The 22,069-nt window shown below is 44.0% G+C and overlaps 1 long non-coding RNA gene across 1 annotated transcript; it reads right to left on the bottom strand.

Moving 5' to 3' along the window:
* Positions 1-840: 840 nt before the first annotated feature.
* LOC140460362 (uncharacterized) lies at positions 841-10,846 on the bottom strand. Its single transcript, XR_011954025.1, has 2 exons — positions 10,617-10,846; positions 841-3,235 (listed from the first exon to the last, which is right to left on the bottom strand). It is a non-coding gene; the product is annotated as an uncharacterized lncRNA (long non-coding RNA).
* Positions 10,847-22,069: the final 11,223 nt, after the last annotated feature.

Raw genomic sequence — 22,069 nt, 5'->3', positions numbered from 1 at the left:
GAAGGCCAGTGTGCTGAAACCTTTCTTCACTGCCTTGTGTACCGATGTTATCAGAGATATAGGACCGACTTTAAACTGATCCACGATCCAGCTGCTGGGAGCACAGAAGTAGAGTAGTGCTGCGTGAGTGTGCTGGGTCGATAACCCAGAGGTCGATGGGTAAAAACCATGTGATGCTGTTGCTCAATGTCTCTGTAAGCTGCTTTCATATACAAAGGTTCTGTGCATCTGGTTCCCAAAGCTTCTTCAGTGGAGGCGTGGCCGCTGGAGCCCAGGCGTTCAACAACCCCTCCGGAGCTGGAGGAAGTTCCGAGCTCCAAGAAGCGGGGGGTAAGGCTGGAAGCAGGATTTGCTCAAGGCTTGTATTTTTAACTCATTTTAATGGTACCTACTGTATGGGGCTATGGTTTACATTAAAACGGAGGATCATATCAGAGTGTTTATATTTAGCAGTGGTAGTTGGTAAAATGCACTCTCTGGAGGAGCACTTTCTATGATGCTGCATTTCTTGCTTTCTGCCCTTACCCCATTTCTTATCTCCCATCTTGATTTTATATTTTTTTGGTCAAATTTAATTTCATATTAATCAGACTTGCGATTCACTGTGTGCTATTAATTTGTTTGTTTGAATATTGTAAGTCAAAATTAATGGTGTCATGTCATTTCTGATGTCAGAGCTTGACATTGAATGTGCAGATGTGAATATCAGTAAGTTGTGAAAATAAATCAAGAACTTGTGGTTTTTAACAAAAAGAGCAGTTCACTGATATTCATGGCATCGTCTCATTTGGGTGTGATGATTCAAATCTGACCAACAAACCGTTTCATGCAGTCATCCAATTGAATAAAAAAATTCTTTAATTTAATTAAAGAAAATAACTCTGGCAAGCTAAGATTTATGCAATCTATTTATAAGATTATGTCCATTGCTCGCAATATGGTCTCATCCACATTGAGGAAACTGCACGCCAACTAGCGGAACATTTCAGGGAACAACTCTGGGACTCTAAATCTAAACGACCGACGGTCCTGTGGCGGAACACTTTAACTCCCCCTTCCATTCCACCAAGGACATGCAAGTCCTGGGCCTCCTCCACTGCCAAACTCTTGCTACCTGACACTTGTAGGAAAACACCTCAACTTCTGCTTTAGGACCCTCCAACCACATGGTATCAATGCAGATTTCATCCGTTTCCTTATTTCCTCTCCCCCACCTTGTCCCAGATCCAACCTTCCAATTTGACACCAACCTCTTGACCTGTCATACCTGTCCACCTTGCTTCTCACCTATTTGCTCCACCCTCATCTCTGACCTATCACCATCAATCCCTACCTCCATCTAACTATTGCACTCCCAGCTGCCTTCCCTCCAGCCCCACTTCCTTCCCATTTATCTCTCAGCCCCCTTGGGCCACCCTTTATTCCTGATGAAGAGCTTATGCTCTAAACCAAGACTGTGATGAAGCAAAATCCTCAACAAATAGGAAATAGCTCCCAAGTCAGATTTCATTCCCTCTTCTGTTTCCCAGTTCTTTCAGAAATAAGGAATGTCTTTTTCTTCCACTGGAAAGTGGTCTTCCACTTTGCGCTGTCTGAAGTGTTATCCCTCACCACTCCTTCAGCCACCTTTTAAGAATCCTTTCAACCTGTTTTTCTGACAATTGTGGAGGTGACCAAAAGCAAACATTTCACTTCTCCTCAATGTCCCATTTCTCCTCCTATGAGCCATTTTGTCATGTTGTCTCTGTTACAAACAGCCAAGTGCACTTGGTTTCTGAATTGAAATTTGGCCATTGAAGTGAACAGGATTAATATTTATCGATAGCTAGCTGTGTTTGCACTAACTGTAATTATCCACCAATACGACGTCTTTTGTTCCACCAAAACTGGAAACAATGATCTGTGCTTATATTGCAGTCGGATATAGAAAATTATCCCAGCGATCTTCACGTTATTATAGTTTACTGAGGCCATAACATCATTACGTGGCAGTTTGATGTGACTAAAACCTGGATGGGAATCTCTAGATTATGTTGTTAAAATATCGGTATAATGTTATTCACACTGCGCTGTCACCAACTAAACGAAGCGGCTGTGTGTTTAAATACCGTAATGAACAGTTTGTGTTCGACTTCTCACATTGCGGGGAGCTGAGCATTTACCCAAACAATGGGCACACCACCTCCCTGACAGTGTTCACAACTCAAACTGACAGCAAAGATTCACGTGTGATCGAAAGTTTCCGCAAAGAAAATTTGACACGACCGATATACGGAAAGAACGTACTCATTTCTTGATTTGAAATGTAAGAAGTTGAGTGTAGTGAGCCAGACATGATTTGAACAAGGAACCTTCTGATCTGGAGTCAGACGCGCTACCGTTGCGCCACAAGCTCACGGACAGCTGATGACCTCTATTCATGCTTAAGGGAAGTGATCGCACTACAATAATTTTACGTTCAAGTCTGTTCTGTTTCTCCCCCTTCTCTTCCAAGGGTTGGGATTGTCTTTCGATTTGCAGAAGTTGAGATGCTCTGGATGCTGTGATCCAGGGCAAACACAGGCTGGAGGACCTTCGGCGTAGAAATAGTGACGAGCATGTACGGTTATGTCAAGCTACAGGAGAACAAAATTGTGGCTCTACTCTTTTTTTTCCCGACTGGCATTTGACCACTTAAAATCTGTCAATAACAGCAGCATCTCCAGAGCATACTGCACATGCTCCTTGGTGTCAGCAAGGTCTGTGCGGGTTAGCCGGTGTCAGCAAAAACTGCATGCTCGGCGCTGTCCACGGAAACGACTCACGATCTTCATGGACCAATGGAGAGCATTGTCGGACTGGAAGGAAACTTATCCTCCTGCCAATCCGAGCCCCCTTACTGTCTGAATGTGGAAGGTGGTCCATGTCATTCTGAAGCTGCTGCTGTTCCTCTCTCTGTAAATGAAGATTGAGCTTCACCCCAAACTGTAACTTCCTTCCTTTGTCCAACATCTGTGAGTATGGCACTCTTTTCTCACCCTCTTTTTCCATTTATTTTTCATTCGGGGCTTCAGTTGTTGACTTGCAGCAACTGAAACGGAAGAGAGTGAATCCGGGGGGCGGGGCAGACTCTGGAAATGTTGGAGAAATTACTACTGCAGATGCTGAAGATCAGAGTCGAGAGTGTGGTGTTGGAAAAGCACAACAGGTCAGGCAGCATCAAAGGAGGGTATGAAGGAACAGAGACTTTCAGCTTCTGTGGAATGAGAGAAAGAGTTCATTATAAATTAGCATTGATCAGATAGGCCAATGGGAGATGGAGTTTAATTTAGAGAAATACATTTTGGTCAAGAAATCCAGGCAGGACTGACTGGGGAGTGTTGCAGAATAAAGAGACCTTGGAGTGCAGGTTCATACTTCATTGAAAATGGAGCCTCAGGTAGACAGAATAGTGAAGGCAGTGTTTGGTATGCTTTCCATTATTGGTCGCAGCATTGAGTATGGGAGTTGGGAGTTTGGGAGTTGGCTGTGCAGGACATTGGTTAAGCCACATTTGAAATGCTGCATCCACTTCTTGTCTCCTTTCTATCGGAAAGATGTTGTGAAACTTTGAAAAGGATCAGAAAAGATTTACAAGGCTGTTGCCAGAGTTGGAGGGTTTCAATAGACAATAGACAATAGACGCAGGAGTAGGCCATTTAGCCCTTCGAGCCTGCACCGCCATTCAATATGATCATGGCTGATCATTCCTAATCAGTATCCTCTTCCTGCCTTATCTCCATAACCCTTGATTCCACTATCTCTGAGAGCTCTCTCCAACTCTTCCTTAAATGAATCCAGAGACTGGGCCTCCACTGCCCTCTGGGGCAGAGCATTCCACACAGCCACCACTCTCTGGGTGAAGACGTTTCTCCTCATCTCTGTCCTAAATGGTCTACCCCGTATTTTTAAGCTGTGTCCTCTGGTTCGGCACTCACCCATCAACGGAAACATGTTTCCTGCTGCCAGTGTCCAATCCTTTCATAATCTTATGTGTCTCAATCAGATCCCCTCTCAGGCTTCTAAGCTCAAGGGTAAACAAGACCAGTCGCTCCAGTCGTTCAGTGTGAGGTAATCCCGCCATTCCAGGAATTGACCTCGTGAACCTACGCTGCACTCCCTCAATACCCAGAATGTCTTTCCTCAAATTTGGAGACCAGGACTGCACACAGTACTCCAGGTGTGGTCTCACCATGACCCTGTACAGCTGCAGAAGCACCTCTTTGCTTCTATACTCAATCCCTCTTATTATGAAGGCCAGCATACTATTAGCCTTCTTCACTACCTGCTGTACCTGCATGCTTGCCTTCATTGACTGGTGTACAACAACACCCAGATCTCTCTGTACTGCCCCTTTCAGCTCCAAGGAGAGGCTGAGTAAGCCAGGGATATTTTTTCTCTGGAGGGTCAGAAGTTGAGGGGTGACCTTATAGAGGTTTATAAAATTATGAAGGTCATGGATAGGATAAATAGACAAGGTTGTTTCCCTGGAGAGTCAGTGGGGGGGGGGGGGGGTGCGGGGGAAGAGACTGGAGACTAGAGACATAGGTTTTCAGTGAGAGGGGAAACATATAAGAGTTCTGAGGGGCAACTTTCCCACGCAGAGTGTGGTGCATTTAAGGAGTAAGCTGCCAGAGGAAGTGGTGGACACTCATACAATCGCAACATTTAAAAGGCATCTGGATGGGTTTATGAATAGGAAGGGTTTGGAGGGATATGGGTCAGGTGCTGGCAAGTGGGACTAGATTGGATTAGGATATCTGCTCCGCATGGACAGGTTCGAGTGAAGGGTCTTTTTCTAAGTTATACATCTATGACTCTATTTGATTACAGATGCTGCTCCTCTCTCTGAATGAAGATTGAGCGTCACTCCAGACTGTAACTTTCTTCCTCTGGCCAACATCTGAGTACAATACTCTCTTTTATCAACCACGTTTTCAATTTTTTTTCATTCTGGGGTTCAATTGTTGACTTGCAGCAACTGAATGGAAAGGGAGTGAATCCAGGGAGGGGACAGACTGTGTCTCGATTGACAATGTAGACAGTCAGAAGGCTGGAAGAACACAGCAAGCCAGGCAGCATCAGGAGGTGGAGAAGTCTACGTTTCAAGTGTTTCTTCAGGAAGGGGGATGGGTGTAGGACAAGATGCAGATAAAGGGGTGCCGGTAGCAAGGTGTTGAAGTGGGAATTGGTGAAGACAGAGGGTACAACCTGATGGTCGATGGGAGGAAGGAATCTGGTTGGTGGCAGGGAAGAGTGAATGGGAGGGGCAGAGGCCGTGAAGGGAGTTGGGGGATGGAGAACTCCATGTGGAAGATGAGGTGTTGTGGATTGGATCGTTGTGGCAATGAAGGAGGCCAAAGCTGGTCATGTCAGAAAGGGAGAGGGAAGAGGAATTAAAATGGGTGGTGACTGGGATATCTGGTCAGCCTCTACAGACCCTCTTGCCCTTCCTTGTTTTCGCAAAATGCAACCCCTGGCTTTTATCCACACCTCTCTTATGCACATACTCTCTGACACATACACATCCCCAATACTCCCCCTCGCACAGGGTGATACTCCATAACACTCACTTCACCAAGCAAGCACACATGCAAAAACACACTCATGCACAAACTCACATGGAGACACCTGTGCTGCCCTGCATAGTTTGCAGAAATCTCTCTTCTCTTCAGAGAATCCCCAGAGTGTGGAAGCAGGTTACTCGACCCAACGAGTCCACCCGACCCTCCAGAAAGTAACTTCCCTACCCCCATTTCTCTACATTCATCCCTGACTAATGCACCTTACCTGGACATCCCTGGGCACTATGGGTAATTTGAGCATGGCCAATCCACCCTCACCTGGACAAAGTTAAAAATCACATAACACCAAGCTATTTGGAAGCACTGGCTTTCGGCACGAAACTCTTTCATCAAGTGGTTGTGAAGAATAAGATCATAAGGGTCAGAATTTATGGAAAAACATTTCAGTGGCAGGACACTGCAATGATATATTGAACAAACCTGGATTGTTAAGTCTTTCATGTTTTCAAATGGGTTGCAGGCATCATTAATATGTAAATCTCCAACTTCCTGTAAGGCACTTCTCAACATTACTTAAGGTTTTGTAACAAAAGATGACATCTCAGCTCAGACAATGCATTAAATGTGAGGTCAGAGTCCAAACCTTGAATCAAACTGATTCTATTTCCAAAGTCAAATTTCCAAAATATTATATGTATTGACTGCCAGCAGATTGTGCATTTTTAAGCAAAATAGGATGTATCTGCAAATAAAAATTCACCCCCATGGACTTCTGTGTGTATGCGCGCATGAGAGAAAGAAAGTCTGCTTCCGTGCAGTACATGTCTATCTCTATTTGATAAGATGCTTCATTTCTGGTGAAAATATTGTCAATCATAGCTGGGTACTAACAGTTAGATGTAAGGGAGAGAGGATCCTCAAGTTGGGCACAATCAGAATCCTGGGAGAGCCCTATTTCTGGTTTGCTTCCTAATGAACAGACATTAAGCACTAGCACCTATTTATTTCTCATGTTGTTGTTGTTTCATTTTTTCTTGTTTGATTCCCTGCTATGACTATACTTTTGTGTCTGGTTGGTTGAGAGACTGGGAGATTGTGCATTGGACTTTGATTGACTTACTGAATAATTTATTGTTCCAGAAGGTGTAAAAAAAGAGGGGGTGGGGGTAAAAGCTTCAGCAGAAATCCAGTAGAGCTGAGAACAGATTGACATCTTATTCTGTGGGAACAGTGAAATCAGAGGACAGAGAAATGAGGACCTGAAATCAGAGCAGACACCAGACTACCCTGTGGTCAGTGCTTTGATTAGCCATGGCAACCCTCTACCTTTACCTAGCTTCCCATTTGACTACCCCCTCGATATTCAGGATCCAATCCTTGTCATCCTGAAGCCATGTTTCTGTGAGGAGCCTCAGATCATAATTATTCTCTTCAATGTGTGCAGACAATTCATTTACTTTTGTTACAGTGCAGCACACATGTAGAAACACCACTTTTTGTTTCCATTTTTATGATCATTCAGAATCCAGTTTTGATTGCTGGTATATTTACTCTCCTTGTCCCTTTCTATCATTCTCTGATGTTAATTTCCCACATCAATACATTGCTCACCAGTCTTGATTTGGATTGACCAGGGTAAATTGCCCATCATGTCCAGGGATGTGCAGGTTAGCTGGGTTAGTCATGGGAAAGGCAGGGTTATAGTTTCATAGTAATACAAGCAGGAGTAAGCCATTTGGCCCATCCAGCCTGATCCGCCATTCATTAAGATAATGGTAAAACTATCTATCGTCTCAGCTCCTCCTCCCTGCATTATCCAACTATTCTTAATTAACCTACCATGTAAAAACCTAACCATGGCCCGGGTGTCCTTGGAGAAGGAGCACGCGGGTGTCCACTGACACCCTGGAGAAAAAAAAAGAAAAAAAAAAAAAAAAAAAAAAAAAAAAAAAAAAAAAAAAAAAAAAAAAAAATAGAATGTGTCGCCCAATGGGAAATGAATATGTTAATATAAGGAGGCCATTTGGCCCATTATGCCAGCTCTGGTTCTATCCGTCTCGTGCCAATCTTCTGCCTTCTCCCCATATCCCCTCACATCACTTCTACCCAGATAACCAGCCAATGCCTCAATTCAACCTCCACCCCCCACAACCAAAATTTCCCTTATAATTTCCATTCATAAAAATATAGAATAGTACAGGCCCTTCAGCCTTGATGTTGGGCCAACCTTTTATCCTACTGTAAGATCTACTAACCTATCTGCCATGTGCCTATCCAAGAGTTGTTTAAATGTCCCTAATATATCTGAGTCTCCTACCACTGCTGGCAGTGCATTCCACTCACCCACCACTCTCTGTGTAAAGAACCTACCTCTGACATCTCCCCCAAACCTTCCTCTCATCACCTTAAAACTATGCCCCCTTGTGACAGCCATTTCTGCTCTGGGAAAATGTCTCTGGTTGTCCACTCCATCTATGCCTCCCATCATCTTGTACACCTCTATCAAGTCACCTCTCATCCTTCTTCGCTCCAATGAGAAAAGCCCGAGCTCCCTGAACCTTTCTTCATAAGACCTGCCCTCCAGTCCAGGCAGTATCCTGGAAAATCTCCTCTGCACCCTCTCTAAAGCTTCCACATCCTTCCTATAATGAGGCAATCAGAACTGGATACAATATTCCAAGTGTGGTCTAACCAGGGCTCTACAGAGCTGCAGCATAACCTCGTGGCTCTTAAACTCAATCCCCCTGCTAATGAAAGCCAACACACCATGTGCCTTCTTAACAATCCTGTCAACTTGGGTGGCAACTTTGAGGGATCTATGGACATGGACCCCAAGATCCCTCTCTTCCTCCACCTTGCCAACAATCCCATCTTTGACCCTCTATTCTGCATTCAAATTTGAAAAAAAGAAAATAAAAACCTAACCAACTGTGTCTTCAATATACTTAATGAGGCTGTCTCTACTGCTTCCTTGGGCAGAGAATTCCATAGATTGACTACTATCCAGGAAAAATAGTTCCTCCTCATCTCTGTCCAAAATCCAGTCCTCCAAATTATGTGGCCTAGTCTCATCCACCAGCAGAAATGTCTGGATAGTGTAGGGTCTCATCCCTACAGTGCAATGAATTCCCAGTTTCCACCAAAGTCCCCTACATAACTGGATATTAAATCTACCTACATCTAGGTGGATAGACTGGGACTTTTCTCACTGCAGCACAGGAGGTTGAGAGGTAACCTTAGAGATTTATAAAATCATGAGGGGGGTAGATGAGGTGAATGGTGGGTGTCATTCCCCACATGTGGGGATTTTAAGATTAGAGAGCAAACTTTGAAGGTGAGAGGAGAAAGATTTTAAAAAGACTTGAGGGGCAGCATTTTTTTAAAAAAGAGAGTGGTTTGTGTGTGGAATGAACATCCCGACACAGTAGTGGATGCAGGTAAAGTAACAACATTTAAAAGACATTTGGATAAGTACATGAATAGGAAAGGTTCAGATGGATATGGGCCAAACACAGGCAGGTGTGACTAGTTCAGTTTGAGAACATAGTCAGCATGGATTAGTTGGACTGAAGGGTCTGTTTCTATGCTATATGACTCTATAACTGTTCTGTACTGGTCTTAAAAGCCATTTTCTCACCTTCCCCCATAAACATCCTCCTCTTTGTAGTTCAAAAATCAGATGAACTCCACCTTGAATATATTCAATAATTCCCTAACTGTATGCAGGCATCCCCACTTCTGAACTCAATTCCACTTGCGAATATACCACTTGCATTGCTCGCTGCACCTGACAACTGGCATTGACTGTTGTGGAAGGACGCTGAGGCCCCTTTGTACATCCACACGTCATTCCTGATGAAGGGCCCGTGCCCGAAACGTCAACTCTCCTGCTCGTCGAATGTTGACTGAGCATTTCCAGCACTACATTTTTCGACTCTGATCTCCAGCATCTGCTGTCCTCACTTTCTCCATATCCCAATATGTCACCATTTAAACAATGCACCTCTTTTCTGCATTTTTTTAACACCGCAAAGGCTCTAACTTCACATTGGGTATTGTATTTGCCATGTGTTTGCCAATTGTCGTCTTCGGGAGACAGAGGGTAAACATGGGGAATGGTTCGCCGAGAGTCACAGCTGGGTCTGCAGAGGCCGACCTGACCTCCCAATCACCACCCATTTTAATTCCCCTTCCCACTCCCTTTCTGACATGACCATCTTAGGCCGCCTCCATTGCCACAACAAACCAAACTACAAATTGGAGGAACACCACCACATCTTCCACCTGGGCAGCCTACAGCCTGGAGGACTCAACACTGAGTTCTCCAATTTCAAATAACCTCCTTCCCCACTCCTCAAATCCCTTCCCAGGCTCATTCCCACCCCTCCCTGCCACCAACCAGATTCCTTCCTCCCAGTGACCAGTTTGTACTCTCTACCTGTCTCCACCTATCCTCAATTCACCACGCTGCTCCCAGCACACCCTTGTTCTGCAGCTCTCCCAACACCCACCCCCAGTCCTGAACAAGGGTGACACCCAAAGCAAGGAACATGTGCAATGCTTGTTGATACAGAGGAACGTATGCAATATGCTCAGTGGCGATGCTGGCATTATTGACAGATTTTGAAGTGTCCAAATGCCAATAGGAGAAAAAAAAGGTAGAAATTTCTTCTGTCTTTTCCCTAGTGTAGGGGGTGAAGGTCTGCACTAGAGAGGCTCGGTTCAGGGTGAGAGCAGAAAGATATAAAAGGTACCTCAGGGGCAACGTTTCCATGCAGAGGGAGGTGCGTGAATGGGATGAGCTGCCTGAGGAAGTGGTGGAGGCTGGTACAGTTAAAGCCTTTAAAAGGTCTCTGGATGGGTCTACAGGAAGGGTTTAGAGGCAGATGAGCCAAGTGCTGGCAAGTGGGACTGGATTAATTTAGGATATCTGGTTGGCATGGACGGGTTGGACCGAAGGGTCTGTTTCCGTGCTGTACATCTCTACCATTCTAAATAATAAAATGTATACTTTGATAAATTACAAACTATATCCATGTTAATAAGGCTTAGTACACCACACACTTCACTAACCATTCTCAACAGGGTCCTACCCCTTCAATGACTGAGGAACATCCGCCTCCAGAATGGTCACCGGCTCCTACCTGCTGTACAGCCGGGCGGTGTGGCCGTGACACAGCAGCTGCACCAGGAAGGCGGCGGTGCCCAGTGACGGGTGTCTGCCCCGGGGCCGCACGGCGCCATTTTCCTAACGGCCGCCCCTTCCCCGCTCGAGCGACTTCTCCTCCCAACCGCCTTCACCCCCGTGTGACGTCAGCTCAGGGGGGGAGTGGGCGGGGCCGGGGGAGCCTCACCGTCACCAAGTAACAGACACCTCGCGCTACAACTGCTGCTCCCTGAAGCGGGAAATCTGCATTTTAAAAGGACATTTAACGGGCTATTTCTGCAAATAGATTGAAATGGACAAGATTACATTTCAAAGGGATGTAGGCACATTCAAAGGGATATCTTAATATGCAAAATGACGCAGTCATATCTAAATGAATCTACATTTCGAAGAGACGTTGCCCTATTTATAAGTAGAAATGACGCTTTAAGAGACAGTCATATCTAAAGGGGTAAATATACATTATCGAGAGGCAAGATTGCATTTAGAGGAACACAACACATTGAAAGGACGTAATTACATTTGAAGGGGCATTTTTATATTTAAAAAGACACATTGAAATCTCATAATTAAAAGTACATGGTAATATTTAGAAAGCATGACCATGTTTGAAATAGTGCAGCCACTTTATAAGAAAAGGGATTTGGGCTGGGGCGCGGGGGAAGATTTAATTTTTAAGAAAGTAAGCAAGTTATTACGATTTGGAATGATCTTGAAGGGGTGATGGCACCAGTAAGTGGCAAACGTTAATACAAAATTCTTGAAAAGAAAATGATTCCAGATATATGTGGATGCAGGGAAATAATTCAACAAAAGAGCCATTACAAATTTATGGAGCAAACAAAATCCTTTTGAGAGATATAAATGGGAGCATCAATATTTAAATAGGAATTCCAATTTTTGTTCTCCTCCCAAAATCTGTCTTGTCGGGGTCCAGTGTAAGCCAGCACAATTTGTAATGCCACGGTAGGCCTTGCAACTCAACCTCATTGTGTCCTCACCCAATATTCATATCTGTGTGCTTAGCAGTCAAGGGAAAGAGGGGATGATGAAAAATACTGGTTTTGCCAGTGATGCTCACGTTCCATGAACAAATAAAACAGATCATGGTGCTGCCATCACTGCATGTGTCAGAATTAAATGATCAGAAAAATTCTGAACTCACTACAAACAGTTTGTGCACAATGCCGTTATTTCTACTTATTTTGATTGCGATTTAGTCTGTACCAAATTAAGAGCAGCCTTGGTTTAAGTTTTATTGGCAATTCTACATGTTGACTTTCTATTATCACAATCTCTTTAATTTTTTAATATGTATTTAAACGAATCTTCAGATTGTTTACAACTGAATGACATTACCAGTCTGAAAATTCACAGCCCACAAAATGTTTTGGCATTTGATGAAGTTATTTGGGAATAGCAATAGCAAATGAAATATCAAAGAAATACAAAGATATGAGGAGGGATACATATCTTGTTTAACCAAGCACAATGGCAGTGCAGAGAATTTCAGAAATGCATAATAAATATTCACAGAGTACCCCTTATTCAACTCATTCAAGAATTTCAAATTGTGTTTGAGGCAATTCAATGGCTAATTGCAACATTTGTTTGTTAATACACTCACCATAAATTGTGAATATGATTTTGATAAACAATTTATGTTTAATCCCAAATGGAACAATTAAATGCAAAGTTACTTTCAACCATTTAATAAAACACTGCAAATTTTATTTCATATGAAAATACAATCATTTTATAATATCTTTGCAAAGGAAATATATTAAACAAAATAGCTTTCCTGGGTGTCAATATTTACATCAGTTAAGCAGCTATTATTTGGCAATCGACCAACTAATTGAAATAATTTCAGAATAAATTAGCTGTTTCATTATTATACATTGAGATATTTTAATTAAAATGTCACAAAGGAAATCTTTAACACAAAACAAAGTTAGATAAAATACAAAAATATCTTGCAGAATTCACTTCAAATCATATCTGTTGAATCACAAAAAGATGATGCTCAATGTACTAAATGATGGTCAAACATTGTAAAGAATGTATATATCTCAATTATATCTTAAATGAATATTTACTCTGCCTTGGACAATAACAACTGAAAGTTTTTTAATAAATTGACAACTACAATAGCAAAGCTTTAGAAAATCCACCACTGAGCCAAATCTTGCATAAAAGTTTTTTTCAGGAAATCCTTTAAAGATTTCAGGCTTCTCCAGCTTCAATTAGCTGAAGAAGAAAAAAATGCATCTGGTTGGAGACATGAATAGAAAAGAATCAGAGGGATATGGACCAAATGTTGGCAAATGGGTCACGAGATTAATTTAAGATATTTGGTTGTCTGTACTGAAGGGTTTGCTTCTGTGCTCTACAACTCTATGACTCTATTTCTACATAGTCAGAATCAATTTCACAAAACTAGGATTAGGCCATTCATCCTTTCCAGCCTGTCTTGGGCTGTGGCCTAACTGCGCACGTTTCAATGCAAGTTTCAGAAAGATTTCAGCAGTTCTTTTCAAAAAGTGAACATATATTCAGAAATATTGTTAAAAGTCCAAAAGTATCAATGTAACTATTCTCAATGTTAAAGATCAGCCATTTCAGAAAGTCATTTAAATGTAGAGCTTTTCTAACAATAGGTGTGAATTCTGTCTGTGTCCCAATATCGAGTCAGACTGACATTGTTGTTCGAAAAGCTCTGCATTTAAATGACATTCTTGAAGGTAATTTAAAACAAGTTCTGGGATTAATGTACCAAAGAACAGAAGCCCATTCTAAAATATGAAAGATTTAATCTAAAATTGTTTAGTGAAGGACATCTCCATGACCGTGAACTCCTTTGGCTATAAATTCTGTGATCATGATCTTATTGTCCATGACCACCTGATGAAAGAGCAGCACTCTGAAATGGAGCGATCAGTAAAAATGTCTCATTTGGATCATCCAAGGTTAGAAATGGAAGCATATCTCTTCAAGGTTACAGTTTGATTTGCTCTTTCAACGTTCTTGAAATGTAAGGTGTTCCATTGTAGTGTTCAATTCTGATCCATTAAAATCAGTATCCAGTCTCATCTGAGTGCTGAACCCACTCAACTGACGGAACAAACAGAAACTTTTCGGTTTGCTTTTTAGATGTGACATCTTCTCTCCCTCTATCTCTGGTGACCCAACAGGACTACCAGAGCTGGAAGTATCACTCTCGAAATACGATTGCTGACCTACAGTTTTCTTGTGCTGCTGAACATAAGGATTTAAAAGCTGCTAGCCTGATCTCTCACAAAGCACAAAAACAGACTGCTCACCCGTGTCTGCGTAGTGGAGAGATTTCAGGTGGAACAGATCACAAAATAACTGTTACCAGTCCCACAACACATGTTTCCCATGAACAAAGTTAAAAATCTGACAACACCAGGTTATAAACCAACAGATTTATTTGGAAACACTAACGTTTGGAGCACCGATCTTTTATCAGGTTGGTTGTGGAGAATGAGATCATGTTCATGGAATTTATAGCCAAAGGAGTCCAGTGTCATGGAGATGTCATATATTAAACAATTTTAAATTAAATCTTTCATCTTTTAGAATGGGTTTCTGCTCTTTGGCATGTTAATTCCAGAACTGGTTTTTAATTACCTTCTCAAGAAAGTCATTCAAATGCAGAGCTTTTCTAACAATAGGTGTGAATTCTGTCTGGGTCCCAGTGTTGAGTCAGACAGACATTTTTCTTAGAAATGTTGTGCATTTAAATTACATTCTTGAGAAGGTAGTTTTTAGATTAGGGTGTAGGTTAGGCTGGATTGGCCATGCTAAAGTCCCCTTATTGTTCAGGATATGCAAGGTTAGGGGGATTAGCTGTGAGAAATATGAAGTACGGGAGTGGGTCTGGGTGGCAATGATGCTAAATGCCTTCTTAACCATCCAGTCTACCAGTTCTTTGCAGGTTGCATCACTATGTATCTGAACCCTCTTACGTCTCTGTTTTAACTGTACAAGCCCTGTCCTTCCTCGTTTTAGCAAAATGCAACCCCTTGCTTTTATTCATACCTCTCTCATATACGCACACCCTAACACTCTCACACACTCACAGATTTATACTCCATCACACTCAACCAAGCATGCACACACTCTTACATGCACTCTCACATACAAACTCACATGCACACACACAGACACACAACTCTATGAAGTGAATTTTTATTGTCAGAATTATATTTGCAGATACTTTCAATTTTGCTCACCAAGCACACAATCTACAGGCAGTCAATCCATGTCATATTTTATATATTCCTACTTTAAAAACAGAACTAGTCTGATTCAAGATTGGGATACTGACAGACTCGAACCTCACAACTTTAATGTATTGTGTGAGCTGAGATGTCACTTTTTTAAAAATATAAAACCATAAGTCATCTCAAGAACATGACTTAGATGTTGTTCTTGGTGTAACATATTAATGAACCGAAACCTGCAACCCATTCTAAAAGATATCAGTTGCATGACACTGTGAATTCTGCTATAAGATCTATGTCTTATGTTCCTGCTCCACAGCTACCTGTGGAAGGAGCAGCGCTAGTGCTTCCAAATAACCTGTTGGACAATAACCTGGTCTTGTGTGATTTTTAACTTTATCCACCCCAGTGGTTTCTAGTGAACACAGCCCATACCTCCCAGTAAACTTTACAATGCCAATGAAACAACACAGTACCTGCACTCCTGAAAAATTTACAACTTCTAATGATACTAGCTACCCATTCACTGCTCCGTCTGATAAACAACATTGCAAACTTAGTGCAGGAGGCTGAAAGAAATGAACAGCTTCAAAACAAAAAACCTCTTGGAGCTCAAAACTTTGAATGAGAGTCTGAGCCCGCGGTAAGTTCAGGTAATCTTTATTGCGACCCAACTTTTTTAAAGCTTCAGATCCTCCAACAAAAAAAAGTGTAGAAAAAGTAGCTGCATTTTAAACAGCTCAGGGTCAAAGCACACACACTCCTCACCCTCACCCTCACCCCCACCCGAACACCCCCCACCCCCCACCATCCCACCTCACTTTCTTTCCTATTGGTCATCACCGAGTTGTCCCTTTGTAATTGGATCCTTGGTACAGCCGTAACCTGGAGGAGGTATTGCCTCACTCAGCAATTTCAACCCATACCCTGTCTCCTAGTAAGTCTCTCCCTGCTCATCTGCCAGGGGCTGAGTGTGGGGGGGGGGGGGGGGGGGGAGGGCAGGGGTGAAGAGGGGAGGTGCTGGGCAGTGTAGTGTTAACCACACAGCTGTGGGTCTGGAGTCGCGTGTCGGATAGACCAGGTAAAGGATGCAGCTGGGTGACTGAATGAATCCTTTCCCACAATGGCAGTTTCCTTCCCTAAAAAGAGCATGCGTGAATCAGATGGGGCCCCCACCCTAAAAACGGTTTCATCATCAGATTCTGAACTCCAGATTTCTGACAGAATTCCAATTCCGTGATCTGCCACGGCTGGATTCAAACACAGGAGTCCCTGGAACTGGGTTGATAGTCCAGTCCCTAATGGCACCCAGTTGTTGCTCCTTCAATCACCCTGTGATGGCACGTGAACTCGTTGGTGCCTCCGCAGGTGGGAGGAGTGGGTGAAGGCCTTCCCACACTCTGTGCAGCCGAAGGGCTTCTCCCCAGTGTGGATCCGTTGGTGGGTCTGGAGATTGGAGGAATCGCTGAACCCCTTCCTGCACTCAGGGCAGCTGAAGGGCCACTCCCCTGTGTGAACCCTCTGGTGTCTCAGCAGGATGGAGGAATTGCTGAAGGCCTTCCCGCACTCGGTGCAGGGGAATGCCCTCTCCCCCATATGGATCTGCCAGTGGGTCAGCAGAGTGGTGGAATTGCTGAAGGCCTTCCTGCACTCGGGGCAGCTGAAGGGCTTCCCCCCAGTGTGGACCCGCTGGTGAGTCCGCAGGGCAGAGGCCTGGGTAAAGCCCTTCCCACACTCAGGGCAGCTGAAGGGCCTCTCTCTGGTGTGACTGCGCCGATGAGTCTCCAGGGCAGATGGGACACAGAAGCCTTTCCCGCAGTCACCACACTTCCATGGTTTCTCCACAGGGCGGGATTCCTCAGATTTCTCCATGGCCGAAGCGTCAGCCACACACAAACGCATGTAGAGCCCCTTCGCACCGTGATTTCCTCTTAACAGGCAGTATAGCTGTTACACGCTCCACACTCAGTGCACTGCAACAGTAGGTCTCTCATCCAGTCCCACTGATACAGGAAATGTACTCAAACAGGAACCAAAAAGCTTTGCTCCTTCTCACAGAATCACAGTCAAAACTCGTTGTGGTCCTGATGGATTGAGTGACCGTCAGACATCGACACCAAAGTGTGGACTGCTGACTCTGGAGAGTCACTGTCAAAAAGTATGGCACTGGAAAAGCACAGCAGATCAGGCAGCATCCGAGGAGCAGGAGAGTTGACGTTACAGTTAATTTTGAAACTTGTCTTCAGATCTTCAAATGCTGTAAGAAGAGAATATAAAGCCATCACTGTCTGTTCTGCTTTCTGCAGAACATTCTTTTCTTTTATTATTCCACAAAATTGAAAGCGTCATCCCATTCTCTCTCTGTTCTCACTCCACTTTAACTAATTCTCCTGAAGGTGCTGATTCAGGATTTTACAGGTGCAGAAAATCAAAAACGTCAAGGTTTATCTCTCTGAAACTCCACCTGAAAGTTAATATCTTTCACGTCATTGGCAAAATGCTGAGAGTGAGCAGGTCGGATTTCGAAAGCAAAATAAAGTGTGCCAATTCAGGATGAGCCTGCAATGCAGCTTCTTGAGGAACAACCCGGGAAGGGGAGCATAATGAGACTTCAAGGTATTAACACCGACACCAGAGAGAGAAACTGAACATACAGACGTGGCAAACGTTAGTGGATAGCCAGAATCATAGAGATAAACACACAGAAACAGACACAGGCATTTCAGTAAAACTATTCTGTGCAGACCAGATATCCTAAATTAATCTAGTCACATTTGCCAGCACGTGTTCTCTGGCCCTCTGAACCGTTCGTTTTGATACACCCGTCCAGATGCCTTTTAAATGCTGTAATTGTACCAGCCTCCACTACTTTCTCTGGCAGGTCATTCCGTACACACATTCACACCCGCTCAAACCTTGTGAAAAAGTTGCCTCCTTAGGTCTCTTCTAAATCTCCACGCCCCCACCCTAAACCAATCACCCTCTCGTTCTGGACTCCCCCACCCAAAGGAAAACACCATGTCTATTTACCCTATCCATGCTCCTTATGATTTTATAAAAGGCTATAAGGTTACCCCTAAGATTCTGGCGCGGGCTGGGGAAAACAGCCCCACCCTATCCTTCTGTCCCTCCTCACCCGGGCAATTAAGACACATACCTGAGTTTGCAGAGTCTGCTCCCTCCCTGGATTCACTCCAGTTGCTACCAGAGAACAGATTTTCTCCCTCTTAGATTGAAGAGTTGCCCAGCGAAAGGATTTTACTCTGAAACGAGCAGAGCCACTTCCGTGTTGTGACGTCAACAATGGGTCGATGCGGTAGAGGGAGAGACGGGAGGGGGCGGAGCGAACAGCGGGGAGGGGGCGGAGCGATAGGGGGAGAGACGATTGGGGTCAGGGGCGTGTCGACTGGGTGGAGCGAGAGGCGGGTACGGAGGCGGAGTGCGGCCGGGACAGTGGGAGGAGCAAGTGTCGAGCGACGGCGACGAGACGGGGCGTGACGAGAGGAAGGGGCGGGGCGAACGGCGGCTCCGCACTGCGCCTGCTCCGGATTGACGGCCCACACTGCTCTGCACAGTTTGCAAAAATCTTTTCCCTTCAGAGAATCCGCACGATGTAGAAGCAGGTCACCCGGCCCAATGAGACCACACCGACCCTCCGAAGGGTAACCCACCCACTTCCATTCCCTTTCCTCTCCTGCCCGATATTTACCCCCCGAATAGACCTCACCTGCACGTACCTGGGCACTATGGGTAATTTAACATGGTGAATCCACCCTAATCTGTACATCTCTGGACCATGTGGGGCAATTTAACATGGCCAATCCACCCTCACCCTTCACAGATTAACTCCTCTCCGGGAAAATCAGCTCCTCCTCTTCTCTACCTTAAATCTACTCCCCCTAATTTTATGGCAGAGTCTCATCCACCAGCAGAAACTACGAGACAGGGCAGAAAGCTCGTGGGCGTGCGTCTGGATGGTATGCTCTTCAGAGGGGTTGAATGGCCTACTTCCACACTGTAGAGATTGAATGATTTCTTGCAGTCGTGTTTGCCCCGGATCACAGCGCGCAGAACCTCCCACCTTCCACCAAATCAAAAGACAAGTCCCACTCTGCCCTCTCGTATGTGTGTTATCGGTCTGCTTAATCGTTTCCAGTGAATAGAGCCCAAACCCCGCTGCTGTCAGTAAACTTTAAAATGCTCAGGAAACAATGTAATACCTGAGGTACTGAAAACCGTCAGGTTTCTAATGATAACAGTGACTGATTCACTCCTTCTGATGTACTGCAGTGGAACTACAATGTCGGAGGCTGAAAGAAATGAGCAGTTTAAAACAAGGACCCACCTAACCCTTCACTTAGCACCCCATTCAGCACACTGTTCTTACTACCGATAAACCTTCAAGCACTTCATCCCCACAGTGCAATGAATTCCCACTTTCCACTAAAATTCTGGATGTACTCATTCACTCAGTTGCTGTCCCACAAATTAAAGATTTCACTGTAACTTGTTCTGTGCAACGAACCAGAATTGATCAGGGACCTCGAAATGAAGGAGCCCTTGAGAAGTAGTGACCATAATACAAAACGCTTCAATCTGCAATTTGAGAGGGAGAGAGTACAATCGGAAGTGACAGTATTTCTGTTGAATAAAGGGAACCATGGAGCTATGAGGGAGGAGCTGGCCAAAGTTCAATAGTGCAATACCTTGGCAGGGATGACAGTGGAGGAACAATGGCAGATATTTCTGTGTATAATGCAGAAGATGCAGGAGCAGTTCATTCCAAAACGGAAGAAAGATCCTAGGAGGAGGCATGGGTGGCCGTGGCTGATGAAGGAAGTTAAGAAACATATAAAGTTAAAGGAGAAAAAGTATAACATAGCAAAGATAAGTGGGAAAACGGAGAACTGGGAAGCTTTTAAAGAACAACAGAGGATTACTAAGAAGGAAATACACAGAGAAAAAATGAGGTATGAAGGTAAACTGGCCAAAAATATAAAGGAGGATAGTAAAAGCTTTTTTTAGGTATTTGAAAGGCAAAAAAATGGTTAAGACTAATATTGGGCCCTTGAAGAAAGGGGAATATATTACGGGGAACAAAGAACTGGCAGAAGAATTGAATTGGTACTTCAGATCTGTGTTCACTGGGGAAGACACAAGTAATCTCCCTGAAGTAACAGTGGCTGAAGGACCTGAACTTAAGGGAATTTATATTTGCCAGGAATTGGAGTTGGAGAGACTGTTAGGTCTGAAGGTTGATAAGTCAGCGGGGCCTGATGGTCTACATCCCAGGGTACTGAAGGAGGTGGCTCCAGAAATCGTGGATGCATTGGTGATTATATTCCAGAGTTCGATAGATTCAGGATCAGTTCCTGTGGATTGGAGGGTGGCTAATGTTGTGCCACTTTTTAAGAAAGGTGGGAGAGAGAAAACAGGAAATTATAGACCAGTTAGTCTGACCTCAGTGGTGGGAAAGATGCTGGAGTCTATTATAGGGGATGAAATTACGACACATCTGGATAGGAGTAACAGGATAGGTCAGAGACAGCATGGATTTATGAAGGGGAAGTCATGCTTGACTAATCTTCTGGAATTTTTTGAGGATGTAACTCTGAAGATGGATGAGGGAGATCCAGTAGATGTAGTGTACCTGGACTTTCAGAAAGCTTTTGATAAAGTCCCACATAGGAGGTTAGTGAGCAACATTAGGGCACATGCTATTGAGGGAAAAGTACTAACTTGGATTGGAAGTTAGTTGGTTGGCTGACAGGAACACAAAGAGTAGTGATAAATGGCTCCATTTCGGAATGGCAGGCAGTGACCAGTGGGGTACCGCAGCGATCAGTGCTGGGACTGCAGTTTTTTACAATATATATTAATGATATAGAAGATGGTATGAGTAATAACATTAGCAAATTTGCTGATGATCCAAGCTGGGTGGCAGGGTGAATTGTGAGGAGGATGTTAGGAGATTGCAGGGGGACCTGGACAGGTTAGGTGAGTGGTCAGATGCATGGCAGATGCAGTTTAATGTGGATAAATGTATGGTTAACCACTTTGGTGGCAAGAACAGTAAGGCAGATTACTATCTAAATGGAATCAATTTATGTAAAGGGGCAGTACAAAGAGATCTGGGTGTTCTTGTACACCAGTCAATGAAGGCAAGCATGCAGGTACAGCAGGTAGTGAAGAAGGCTAATAGCATGCTGGCCTTCATAACAAGAGGAATTGAGTCTCGAAGCAAAGAAGTGCTTCTGCAGCTGTACAAGGCCCTGGTGAGACCACACGTGCAGTACTGTGTGCAGTTCTGGTCTCCAAATTTGAGGAAAGACATTCTGACTATTGAGGGAGTGCAGCATAGGTTCACGAGGTCAATTCCTTGAATGGCGGGACTACCTTATGCTGAAAGATTGGAGCAACTGGGCTTGTATACCCTTGAGTTTAGAAGGGATCTGATTGAGACATATAAGACTATTAAAGGATTGGACACTTTGGAGGCAGGAAACATGTTTCCGCTGATGGGGGAGTGCCGAACCAGAGGACCCAGCTTAAAAATACGGGGTAGACCATTTAGTACAGAGATGAGGAGAAACTTCTTCATCCAGAGAGTGGTGACTGTGTGGAATGCTCTGCCCCAGAGGGCAGCGGAGGCCCAGTCTCTGGATTCATTTAAGAAAGAGTTGGATAGAGCTCTCAAGGATAGTGGAATCAAGGTTTATGGAGCTAAGACAGGAACAGGATACTGATTAAGGATGATCAGCCATGATCATATTGAAAGATGGTGCAGGCTCAAAGGACAGAATGGCCTACTCCTGCACCTATTGTCTATTGCTCCCAGTAAGGGCAAAACATCTTTGAAAGCTGCTCTGAAAGTGCTTTGACTCTACTGCTTTCAGCAAAGCTGATTAGATTTATAAAGCATGGAAACAGACCCTTCGGCCCAGCTTGTCATGCCAACCAAATATTCTAAATTAACCTAGTCGCATTTGGCCCATATCCCTCTAAATCCTTCCTATTCATGTACCTATCCAGACGCCTTTTAAATGTTGTCATTATCTGGTAGTTTGTTACATACGTGCACCATCCTCTGCACGAAAACCTTGCCGGTC

Source organism: Chiloscyllium punctatum, chromosome 36 (genome assembly GCF_047496795.1).
Source record: "Chiloscyllium punctatum isolate Juve2018m chromosome 36, sChiPun1.3, whole genome shotgun sequence".
Lineage (NCBI taxonomy): Eukaryota > Metazoa > Chordata > Chondrichthyes > Orectolobiformes > Hemiscylliidae > Chiloscyllium > Chiloscyllium punctatum.
The sequence above is the reverse complement of the archived record's forward strand: the minus strand, read 5'-3'. Positions and strand labels throughout refer to the sequence as shown.